Raw genomic sequence first — 11,062 nt, forward strand, 5'->3', positions numbered from 1 at the left:
GGAAAGGGCCTCCCCCCGCAGCACCACACGCGCCCCCAGCCCCGCACGCCACCAAGGGCCCCCCCCCCCCAGCAGCGCTACCGCCCCCAGCCCGGCCCAGGCAGCGTCCGAGCGGCGGGAGGAAGAGGAGCAGGAGGCTCCGCCGCGGAGGGGAAGGAGAAGGAGAAGGCAAGGTCGAGGCTCAGCGGCGCGGGGCGGCGCGCAGGGCCATGCCGGCGGCGGGGCGCAGGCGGGAGCGGGCAGCGGCCATGTCCCCGCGCCCTCCGCTCCTCCCGCCGCAGCGCTTCCGGGTTACGGGCGGGGAGCGGGGCCTCCCGCCGCAGGTGCCTCGCGCCGCCCGCCCCGCCGCGCCGCGCCTCGCGCCCGCCCCCCCGCGCCTGGCGCCGGGCCGCCCGGCAGGTGCGCGGGGAGGGGCGGGGCGGGGCGCGAGCTCCGGGCGGGGCGCGCGGGGCAGGCCTGGCCCTTTAAGGGACACCCCCGCCCCCCGCGGTCACGTGTAGCGGGAGCGCTCGCGCCCCCTCCCCCCTCGCCCCGCTCCGGCGCACGCGCGCGGGGCCGGGGCCGTTTCGCGCGGCCGGCGGGGCCGGGCCGGGGCCTGGCGGGGCCGCCCCTCCCGCTGCTGCCGGGCCCTCCCGCCCCGGCGTGCTGGGTCACCCCCAGGAAAGCGCCGTCTGCTGCCGAGGCCGCGTTCAGCCCTGGCATGGCAGGGCGCGGGCGGCATTCCTGGTCAGCCCCGGGCTGGGATGAGGGGTGCCCGGTGGCCCGGAGGCTCGCTCCTAAAGAGCTGCCGGTGTAGCGGTGCGGGACGGCGGGCAGAGCTGCTCCACAGCCGGTGCCGTTCCAGAGGGAAAGCCAGAGAGGCCTCTGTACCTGTCGGCTGGAATTGGTCAGTGGTTGCAAGAGGTACCACGGGAAACGGTGCAACTGCAGAAGGGTCGTTCCCTGAAAAAATCAGGCTACTAGCCCGTACACCGAACCATTTGTTGAACGAAGTAGCAAATCACTTAGGGCATATGGCAGGGCCTGTGCATCGGTGCTGCTGGTACTTTGTCTCTTGACGTCTTCCTCAATCCAGGCACAGAAGGCAAAAGATTGTGGGCAAAAGACATCAGGGTGACACTTTTCTGTAACATTTGTGTCACAGTGTAACGCGTGTAACGTTTTATTAACACAGGTTATAACTTTAAATGAATTAACCGGCACTGGGTGCTTGCTGGAAAAAAAAAACAACAAAACCACACCCTGTAACGTAGCCCAAGTGAAAAACTGAAGGTAAATACACCTGTGCAGCTGTACTTAGCGTGTGGATCCTGCCCACCCAGGCAGTGCCCTGCCTTGAGGCACGTCCACCCCTTTATGGTGCTCCCCCCAGGTGTGTCCATGACCTGCCTCGGTACCTACTAGGAACACAGTTACCAAAAACAAGAACCTTGAGCTGAGGTCATTTCATGAGTGACAAGCCCGAGAGGAACTTTTCTTTCAGTGCTAGCATTTGCCAACTCTAAGAAAGTGAGTGCAAAGCCTGTATACGAAAGAGCTGGTCCTGCGTGGTATTCCTTTGTCTTTGGAATGTCAAAAGTGACACCAACCCCCATCTGCTTCAGTCTTTAGTTTTGCTAGGAATGGGAATTTTAGAAATCTTACAATTCAGCCAGCAATAATTGAGTCTACAAGGGAGAAAAATGAAGTGTGTGTATCCCTAACCAGTTTGAAATCATGGCCTCTGGCACACAGGTACTGTTTCCTCCAGAGGGAAGAGAACATCCAGTTTATTACCTGTGTCCCAGGCATGTCCCACATGGAAGGGTGGCAGGGCCCAGATTTTGGGTAGGGTAATGAAGCATGTCCCACCTGCTGACACTGGGTTCTTTCAGGTGGCAGAGACAGCCAACATACCCCGCGTGAAGGTTGTTTGGATGTCCCATGAAATTATGAAAGGGACTCCTGTTCCATGGAATGTGGCAGAAAAATCTGGATAAAGAAAATACGGAACAGATAAATGAGGAACCCTGTGAAATTCCCTGGCTGTCACAAATGGCCTCAAGCCCCACCCCTGCTGTTAGAAGAGGCACTGTTGATATTCTGTGGGAAGATTGATATGACCCTGAGAAAACCCTGGCTATACCCTGAGAAGTGACTTGGCTGATGAGATCTGAGAGAAGCCCATCTTGCACTGCTGTTGTGCGTCCCTCTCACTGCACACACACTGAAACCAAGATAAGAGCTGGGATTTGGACATGTAGCACCAGCTGAAACTACCATTTCTCAGAACCTTTTCAAAGACCCTATGCCTCGCCTGGAGCCAGACAGCAGAGGCTGTTATATCATGAGCAGATTGCCACTCTAAAGAATAGACAATTCAAAGGACAGTATTTCCCATGCTCCACCCTGGTCCTTCCTTAGGTCATGTTTATAGTAGGGTGTGGGGAAGAAGAAGAACCTTTTCCCGCATAGGGAGATTAAAGTGCTTTCTTTGAATCCAAGGGGAAGTGTCATGAAATTTGCTCAATGGGTGAACTGGGCTGTGCAAACCTTATTAGTTATTAGAGTTTCTTCATTGTTCTCATCATACACTCCCTGGAGTTTACATTAATCTCAATCCATCTCTCGTAGTTCCTGCACAGTGGGCGCCTCCTCACGAAAGATAACATTTATTCTGGGAGAACAAATGAAGAAAGGAGCAAGAGGGAGTGACTGAAATGGAAATAATGCTGGGTGAGAAAAATGCAGAAGTTAAGAAAAAAAGAGTTCCTGGACACTGCTGCCATCATGGCAACCTGAAAACACAGTGTCCCCGAGTTTGTTGCTCAAGAAAATAAAGCAATCAGGACTTGAAATTATCATATAGTGTGTATTCTGTATTCCAAGTTGTCAAGAGACCTATAATGCACAAGTTAAGACCATTTTTATCCATCCATTTGTGTCCTGCATCAGTGGCAGCCACATCTCTAACCTTCTGTCACCCACGGTAGTCCTGGGGGGTTGCGTTGCAGCTTGCTGGGCTGAAGGGGTGGCTGTGGGAAGCTGGGCACAGACAGCTCCGTGCCTCTCACACACACCCTGTCCCTGGCACTGCCCAGAGCTTGGTTTATTCTCTTAACACTTCGGAGAAGCCTCAGAGCTGTCCTAATTACAGCAGCCTGACAAACAACCATGCTGGCTACTTCCACCACCACAGATAGCTTCAGTTCCTCATAGCTTGTTCCTCCCTTCCTTCAGCTGCCTTTTTTGCTAGAGATGTCACACTTTCCCTGGGATGAGGCTGTTTCCAGGTTGTGCAAGTCTTCCAGGATGCCCAGGTACTTAGCTGTGGTGGGCAGAGAGAGACAACTCATAGGGACTGTGCCAGTATTTCTCAGGCTCAATATCTGAAACTGTTGCTTAAAGAGCAGCTGGTTTGGATCTTTCCTCTGTGTGTTCCCCTCAATACTACTGCTTCAGTCCAATGATCCCTGTTGTCTCAAATCTTTTCCCCCAACTCCATACTACCCTCTGCTCTTTCTCCTCCTTTTCATTTTGCAGCCAGCAGGCACCTGCATAGTTTTCACTTGACCAAATACTATGAAAATCTCAAGGAAAACAAGTATTTCTGCTTGCTCTCTTACTGCATAACTCATCTTTTTAATGGTCTGTAACGAAAGATGTCCCTACTCTTGTGCCTTGTCACTCACATGGCACTAAGGCTCAGTGAAGCACCCCGCTTCTTCACTTAATGTTAATATATGGCCTGCAAGGGTAGAATGTGCAAGCACTTAATAATAGACAAATTCTCAAGCCCCCTAAGAGATGGGCAGTAACCCACAGGAAAATGTGTTATCTAGGCTACTTTTACTATCAGCCTTTAATGAATTGCTGATGGACCTAGAAAGATGCCTTAGGTGAGCAGGGAAAATCTTCAGATAGCTACCAAAAAGGTAAATGTAACAAACAGAGCACACGGTGCTTGGCTGTGTCTTATTATTTCCATGTCCTGTAGTCTCACTGTGCCTGTTCCAAGGGCAGAGCATTTTGCACTCTACTTCCTTTTCCTGAAACACTAGATAGACAAAAGAATAGGCGAGAAGTCAGGGAGACTGAAGCCAAAGAAGACACCTGGCAGCAGCACTGTGAAGATTAAGTATCTAAAACATTAGCCATGCCTAACTTCCTGCTGCTGCTTGCCAACTGTGTGACTGTTACAGCTGGATAAACAGCCCACAATCTCACACCTGCACACGTGCACCCAGCATCTGATGGCAGGACTGGCTGCAAATTCCAAATTCAGACTAGGAAGTTCCTCAATGCATTTTTGCTTATTTCCTGGACATAGAGTGCACAAAGAGTGCAAGCATCATTTCTTGCTGCTCATGTAAGTTAATATCAGTGTATCTATCCCAGGCCTGTTCTGAAGTATGTTAAAGTAGTAGCAATACTGAAAGGAAATGCTTCCCCCAGTTGGAGCACAAGGCAAGAAATCACACTGGAGTTTAAGAAGCTAAGGCGCAGGGAAATAATGAAATGCTTGAAATAATTAGGGAAATAGTCAGCATACTCAGCTGTGTTCTCATCAGCCAAGTCACTGTCCAGTTCTTTGCAGTTTCTGGCCAAAGGTATGCTTGAAAGAAGGATTTGAAAGAGAAAAAATAATTCACTCTGGGGATGGAAGAGGACACTCCCAAACACAAGAGAAGCAGACGCAGTGGAAAGTGGTGCCTCTGAAAATGACAGTGCATGGGCAATAGGTGGTGGCAGCACCAAGAACTTACTGGAGACATATATCATTGTGGTGCTAGTGAGAAAATGACGAAAGGTTGTGTGAGGACACACTGAAAACCTTGTCAGTGAGGTCAAGAATGCTGTATGGGATGTGCTAGCCAGTGGAGCTAGCAGAGATCATCTGATGGGGATGTATTAGGCCTCAAGAAAGAACCCACGATGCAGCCAGAGCTGGTAGGGGATCAGGATTTGAAAGCAATACCTTCATTGCGCACTTAGAGCAGCGAGTGTCTCATTGTTTCCATCTGTTCCTCCATTTGCTTGTCTTTAGTTGAATAATTAGATTTTAGCTTTTGATCTGTTTCTTAGCTTCACAGCTAAAACTCTAGGCACTAATAAGGAATAACAAAAGGGCGTCAATAACTTTTTTAAACTAAGCAGCTCTTTAGAAACATAGAGGAGTTTCACGTTTCTCTGCTAGGTATGTAAGATGTACTGTTGCTGCCCCCAGCAAACCAGTGCCAGGCTAATGCTAAACCACTGCTGCAGAGGAAACAAGAGCAGGGAGAAGGGATGGAGCAAGGAAGGAGCGCCAGCTACTGAGCCCCTGAGAGCTGGCCTTTGCTGCTCCTTCTACTGCCAGCAGGAAGGGAGAGTCAGGGCAGTAACTTGCTACTTCTGGGACATGACAGGTCCTCCACCCCAGAGAGACCAGCCTCACTGTTGGTGGCAGCACACTGTGTACCTTTCCAAGATGTTGCCATAGACAAAGCAGGCATGGGGGTCATGGCTCTTCATCCACCCTTGGCAGTTGGACACAGCAGCCTCCTTTGCAGACAGCTCAAGCTGGTCCTTGTGCTTAGCGTGGCCTTGAAGCTCAAGAGGGTGGTTGATGTTTCCCATCACGCAAGCTGCCAGAGTGCCAGACCCTGGTCTCTCTGTAGTCAAGACTTTAGGTGTAACACCTAAATTAGTCACCCACGGTAAGCGAGCTAAATATAGCCTTCAGTAGGTCACCCATGCTTATGTTTTTTCTGTTGGGTGTATCCTTCCCTTCATTGTGCCAGTGGAAAGAACTTTCATGTCTTCTTTCTCTTTCTGCAGCAGAGCAAGGTCGTAGCAATTTCCTGCCATGTAGAACCATGTAGCATTAAACTTAAGAGGTCTATATGGACAAAAGCACATCAATTACTTTACTAAAATGAATTAAAAAAAAAAAAAAAGGAAAAATAGTAGAGAAGACCCATGGAGCCTGAATGATTGATTTCCTCAGAAGTATGAGCCTGAGATAAATTACACTATTCAGGGTTTAAAAGTGCTTTCTCTAAGGTTTGCAGGAGTTTAATCAAACTATCCTCAGATTTGCTGTGAATACAGTATGAGAAGAATGTAGAAAGGAAAACAAAGGTATATAAACATCAAAACTTATGGAAGGGATAGTGGGGGACAGGAGGGGGAAGTGGCAGTTATGTGATATACAATGAAGGTTTAGAGTCTTGATTTGCAGTGACTGCATTTTATGCCTGTCACTGGCAAACTGACATTTTAAAGATATGTTCCTGACTGCTTTTTTATGTCAGTATCTTTGTTCAGGCTATATCTGGGCTGATGAAAGGAATTTCAATTAAGGCTGAATCCTTTCCTTACTGTATTGAAATGCACAGGGTGGGAGCAGAGGGAAAATGGAGCCGTGAAAGCTCTATAGAGAGTTCTGAAGGCATCTTGCTGACACAGGACAAGATAGTTTAGGAATGCCTGGGGCAGTGCACTCTGTAGCATGGTTTGCTGTGCCTTTACAAAGAAGCAGTGTGCATTCACCTTAGTGCCTACTGCCTGAGGCCATAGATCATTCAAACAGGGGGCTAAGGATTTAATAAATCCCAATCTAGTGTAGTCCTCAAGGGAATAGCAGTCTAGAGTCATTCAGGAGTGGCAGGGAGGATGGCTGCATAACCTGGCAAGAAAAGGTTGATTTTCACCCTATAAATGTAAGCAGTGTCATGGGAAATGAAAGGGATTGTAAATCTGCATAGCTATATTGGGAAGAACTGGGATGAAACATAACAAAAGCCTTAGGGAAAAGAAGCATGAAAAATAGCAAGACATGGATATAAAGACAGTGCTTAAGAGAGAGAGAAAAACAATTGAAAACCCATAGGGAGAAGGAAAAAAAAAAGAATATTAATTGTAGCAAATCACATCAAAACCACTTTATCCACCTTGCAGTTACCATTTGGGCTGAAAGACAATTTAGTTCCCACTGAGCACAGTCATGTAGATGTATTTCTCTGCATTCATGCCCTTGTCCACCCTTGTCATCCTATCCCTTGGTGAGAATTTTTATTCAGCTGGTACATCCAGGATGCCCACAGGGAGCCCTGGCTTCCAGCTGACTCCCAGCAGCCTTGATGACCTTCAGAGGGCAGCTGATTGGCACTCCACCCCATCCTTGCATTCAGCCCGGGTGTCAAAAGCACACTGCAAAGACTCTTCAGGACCTCTCTATACAGGCTATAGCCACTGCCCTCTCTCAAGTCTGAAACAGGAGTAAGCACTGAGGCATTGCTACCTAACAAAATCTGGACAGAGCCTGAGCTCTGTGTCACTGTGACTAGACCAGTAATTAAGCTATCAATTAAAAGCTAATTTGTGTATGTCTGCAATACTACAGAGTCATTAATGTGACCAAGGTGTAGACACACATTTCAGTCATTACAATAATTCATCTATTAAGATGATCAGTTTATCAGCAAGAGGCAGAATTACTGTTCATGTGGTTTACACTCAGGCAGACGCTCAGGGGAGAGGCTGTCGTGTATGAAATCCCAATCCCAGTATCTGCAGACAACTGCCAAATCCCATATATGTCACAGAACCTAAAGTGGAAAACTTCCAGATTCTCCTGCAATAATGTGGAAGCCCGGATGGTGTATCACATTGTTTCCTGAAAACGAAAAAACAAAAGTACAACAAATGTTTTTTTTATGTCTCCTCTTTTTCCAGAAATCACCAGAAAACATATGCTTTGTTTCATCACAAACCTCTAGGGGATTTTCAAGGTCAGTGGAGATAAAGCTCAGGCTCCCATTCATGAGTATTGGTCATGTAATTAAAATAGAAAAGCACATTTAGGCTTATGCTTACTACTGTCTCTCAGAAATCAGCAATGCTTTATAGCAGCATGTGTACCCTTCCAGCTCTGTCAAATTAAGACAATCTTCACATCCAAACAACCATATTCTTCAGCTGGAATAAATCTATTGTAATCAGCTTGAATTTGGGTTTTAAAAGTTCAAGCACAGAAGGGCCAAGGGTGGGTTTTATTTCTTGTGGGAGGTGTATCCATTTTTTCCTTCTCATCACTCAAACTCTGTTTTCTCAAATAATACAAAGCAAAAAATGCCATTAGTCTGAGACCACCCCTGGACTCACTGACAGACGTAAATCTGAAAACCCAGTCACGTGTTTTCACCCACAGCATGCAAGGCTCCAGGCTGGAGAGCAGATAGCTCAGCACTCCAGCTTTACTTACTCCTCCCTCCCTTCTTTCTCTCAGCTGTTACCTCTCCTATTCTCCCCAGTTAGCCAGGATAAAACCTGTTGTCCTAAGATGCTTTAATCAGTGCATGAGGAAGCAGGGAACTGAGCTGTGGAACGTATTCCTTCTTCCCTGGAGGTGGTGCAGGGGTTTACTTTACCTGTCACTGGGTGCTGGTGGCACTCTTTTTGCCTCTTGTGGCAACAACAGCAAAGCATCTAGAACTGCTGCGTGGCCCAAGCCTGCTCCTTGTCTTTGCAATACTCTTCTTGAATTCTCCACCCTGATGTTCTGCCAGCAAACAGGGGCGGGGGAAACTCTGAGTGAGCAGATACCCTGGGAAAAAGAAACTGGAGGGAAGAGGTGAAGCTACCAGAAGTGCTGCAGATAATCTGAGTACAGCCTGTGTGTTGCACCGGCCAGATGGATTGGGCACATGGGACCAATGGAAGATGCAACTGTTTACGGTGGAAGCAGATGAGCAGAGATTCTCCTCTCAGTGAGAAGAGTCATAGGAGGCAGCTGAAAACACACATTCTGGCTTAGTTCCTCACCAAATCCCTTCAACCGTTGCCATGACTTAAAACCAAATCTAGCAACTTTTTAGCTCAAGGAGGAATCCTGAGGAAGAGAGAGAGGAAGAAGAGGGAGCACTGAGCTGAGAGAGTCCCCTGTGCTGTCTCGTAGTCATTTTGCTGGCAGACTGAATTACCACACATTGCATTTCAGTCATTGTGGTTTCTGAAAGATCAAACCCTCATGTTTGTAGTCTAGGGGAAGTTTCCTAGAAAAGTCTTCTCTGTTTGGTCCCCAATGTCTAAAAAAGCAATACAATGACATCCAAGCACAGAAGCATAAAAAAATAGATCTGAGTGACATTTAGGAGGTCTCCCAGTCCTGCTTGGAGGCAAACCCAAGCCATGCATAAATAATAGGTTTTTATCTTGTCCTTAAATACTTAGAGTGAGGCAACTTCAGGCAGCCTATTCCATTCTGTCTCCATTCTTCCCATTGGCAATTTTTCCCTTAATTTCCAAGCTATGCATTTCTACAGTTTAAGTCCACCACTACCTGTCCTACTATCAACATTAAGAACAGAGACTTACTACATATTTATAATTACCTCTATTCACTCATTTATGCAGATTAATGCAGTTCCTTCAATTTTTCTTTATAATTTCTGAGTCATTCCTGTTCCTCACCTGTCTCAAGCTGACCCACAACTGTTCTCAAGTGTGTAGCCCCAGGCTGGATATGGCACCTCAGCTGTGTCCTTACTCATGCAGAGTAGAACAGTAGGATGATCTCACAGCTTATATGCTGTGCTTTTATTGATCTGTCCCACTATGATGTTTGCCATTTTTTCCTTTTTTTTTTTTTTAATGAAGATCTGCATGATGTTGCTGGCTCCCACTGAGCCTGCAGTCCACTCTAGCCCTCATACCTTTTCAGCCAACTGCTTGCTCTGTTGGCTCTTTACCCCATTTATTTGCAACTGAGTATTCCTACCAACACACAGACCATCACAGTTGTCCCAACTGCGTTGCATTTATCCACTTCTAATAGAACCAACACACTCAGCAGAGCTGCAAACAAACACTGTGCTGTGTACAGAGGCCATGATTAGGTCAGCCCCACCTTTAATAATTTTATTTGCAGACCTTTTCTCTATAGATGACACACAGTGCCATGCCAGGATGACTGAGGTGGTCTCTGAGAGCCCCTTATGGTGGCCACAAGTGGGCAACAAGTGCACTGCTGCAAAGTGCCAGCCCCACCCAACATACACCCCACCAGTCAGTCCACTACACCTGAACGTTGAAAAATGACCAGCAAAAGCAAACTCTCACATTTCTCTAAAGAGATGAAACATTTCTCATCATCAGAAAAAAAACCCAAAATATTATTTATCATCCTATGAAAAAATAATTATTCCCCCTCCCCCCATTTTCTTAAAAAAACACCTGCTTAACATCTCCTGTCATATCTGAGATACTTCAGGGGAAGTGTGTTCACCCATGTGCTTACTTTCTGAAGTGTGCAAGGCTTTCCACAGATTCGACCCCTAGTCTTCCAAAAATCTCATACTGTTTTATAAATAATCAGCAGACTCTACCCACATGAACTCTCTTGCAGTACAGAACTGAGCAGAGCTAGCCTAAGTCATTCTTCATACCCTCGGTGTTGGAAGAGATGTCCTGCTGATCCTGTTGACTGCAGGACACTGGGTAGATATGTGAAAAAAACACTCATTCTTTACTAGTGAAGTAGCACTGACAAAATTCAATGACAGTGATGCGGGGCCTAAACTCAGAAACAAAATAATCCAAGTTACTGTGATAGCAGATGAATGTTAAGGATGCAATTAGATCAGGCAAAACGAATGAAAAAGGAAACAGATGTAAACCAGCTTAATAGTTATTTTGTATCTTCCTGCCAAACACGTCTTATTACTGTTACTGCTGCTTTTAAATCTCTGCTAACCAAAATGTGTCAGATAAGGAAAGCAGTAACATTTTCCTTCAGGGGTTACAACCCCGAGGTTCGGTCAAGCCAGGCTCATTGCGGTAACCTCCCAGGATGTTAAATAGTTAATGAGGCAACAACAATTACACACGTAAGAAAGAAAAACAGTAAATGGCCAGTTCCTTTTAGCTGAAGTCTTGAGGTTTTAAAAATTAACGCCAAAGTACTGATAAACTGCATGGTAATTTCCTGAGGAAAGATTAGAGGCTTGTGCAGAAGATAAAATCCAGAGCTTATGTTTGCCTGCCTTGGCTTTCATGTATTAATCGTATGTATAATGATTATGTAGTTGGAACAATTCTG

At 46.9% G+C, this 11,062-nt stretch overlaps 1 long non-coding RNA gene across 1 annotated transcript; it reads left to right on the forward strand.

Moving 5' to 3' along the window:
• Positions 1-588: 588 nt before the first annotated feature.
• LOC127388869 (uncharacterized) lies at positions 589-2,837 on the forward strand. The gene is made up of 2 exons (XR_007890467.1): positions 589-886; positions 2,614-2,837. It is a non-coding gene; the product is annotated as an uncharacterized LOC127388869 (long non-coding RNA).
• Positions 2,838-11,062: the final 8,225 nt, after the last annotated feature.

This window comes from Apus apus, chromosome 10 (assembly GCF_020740795.1).
Source record: "Apus apus isolate bApuApu2 chromosome 10, bApuApu2.pri.cur, whole genome shotgun sequence".
Lineage (NCBI taxonomy): Eukaryota > Metazoa > Chordata > Aves > Apodiformes > Apodidae > Apus > Apus apus.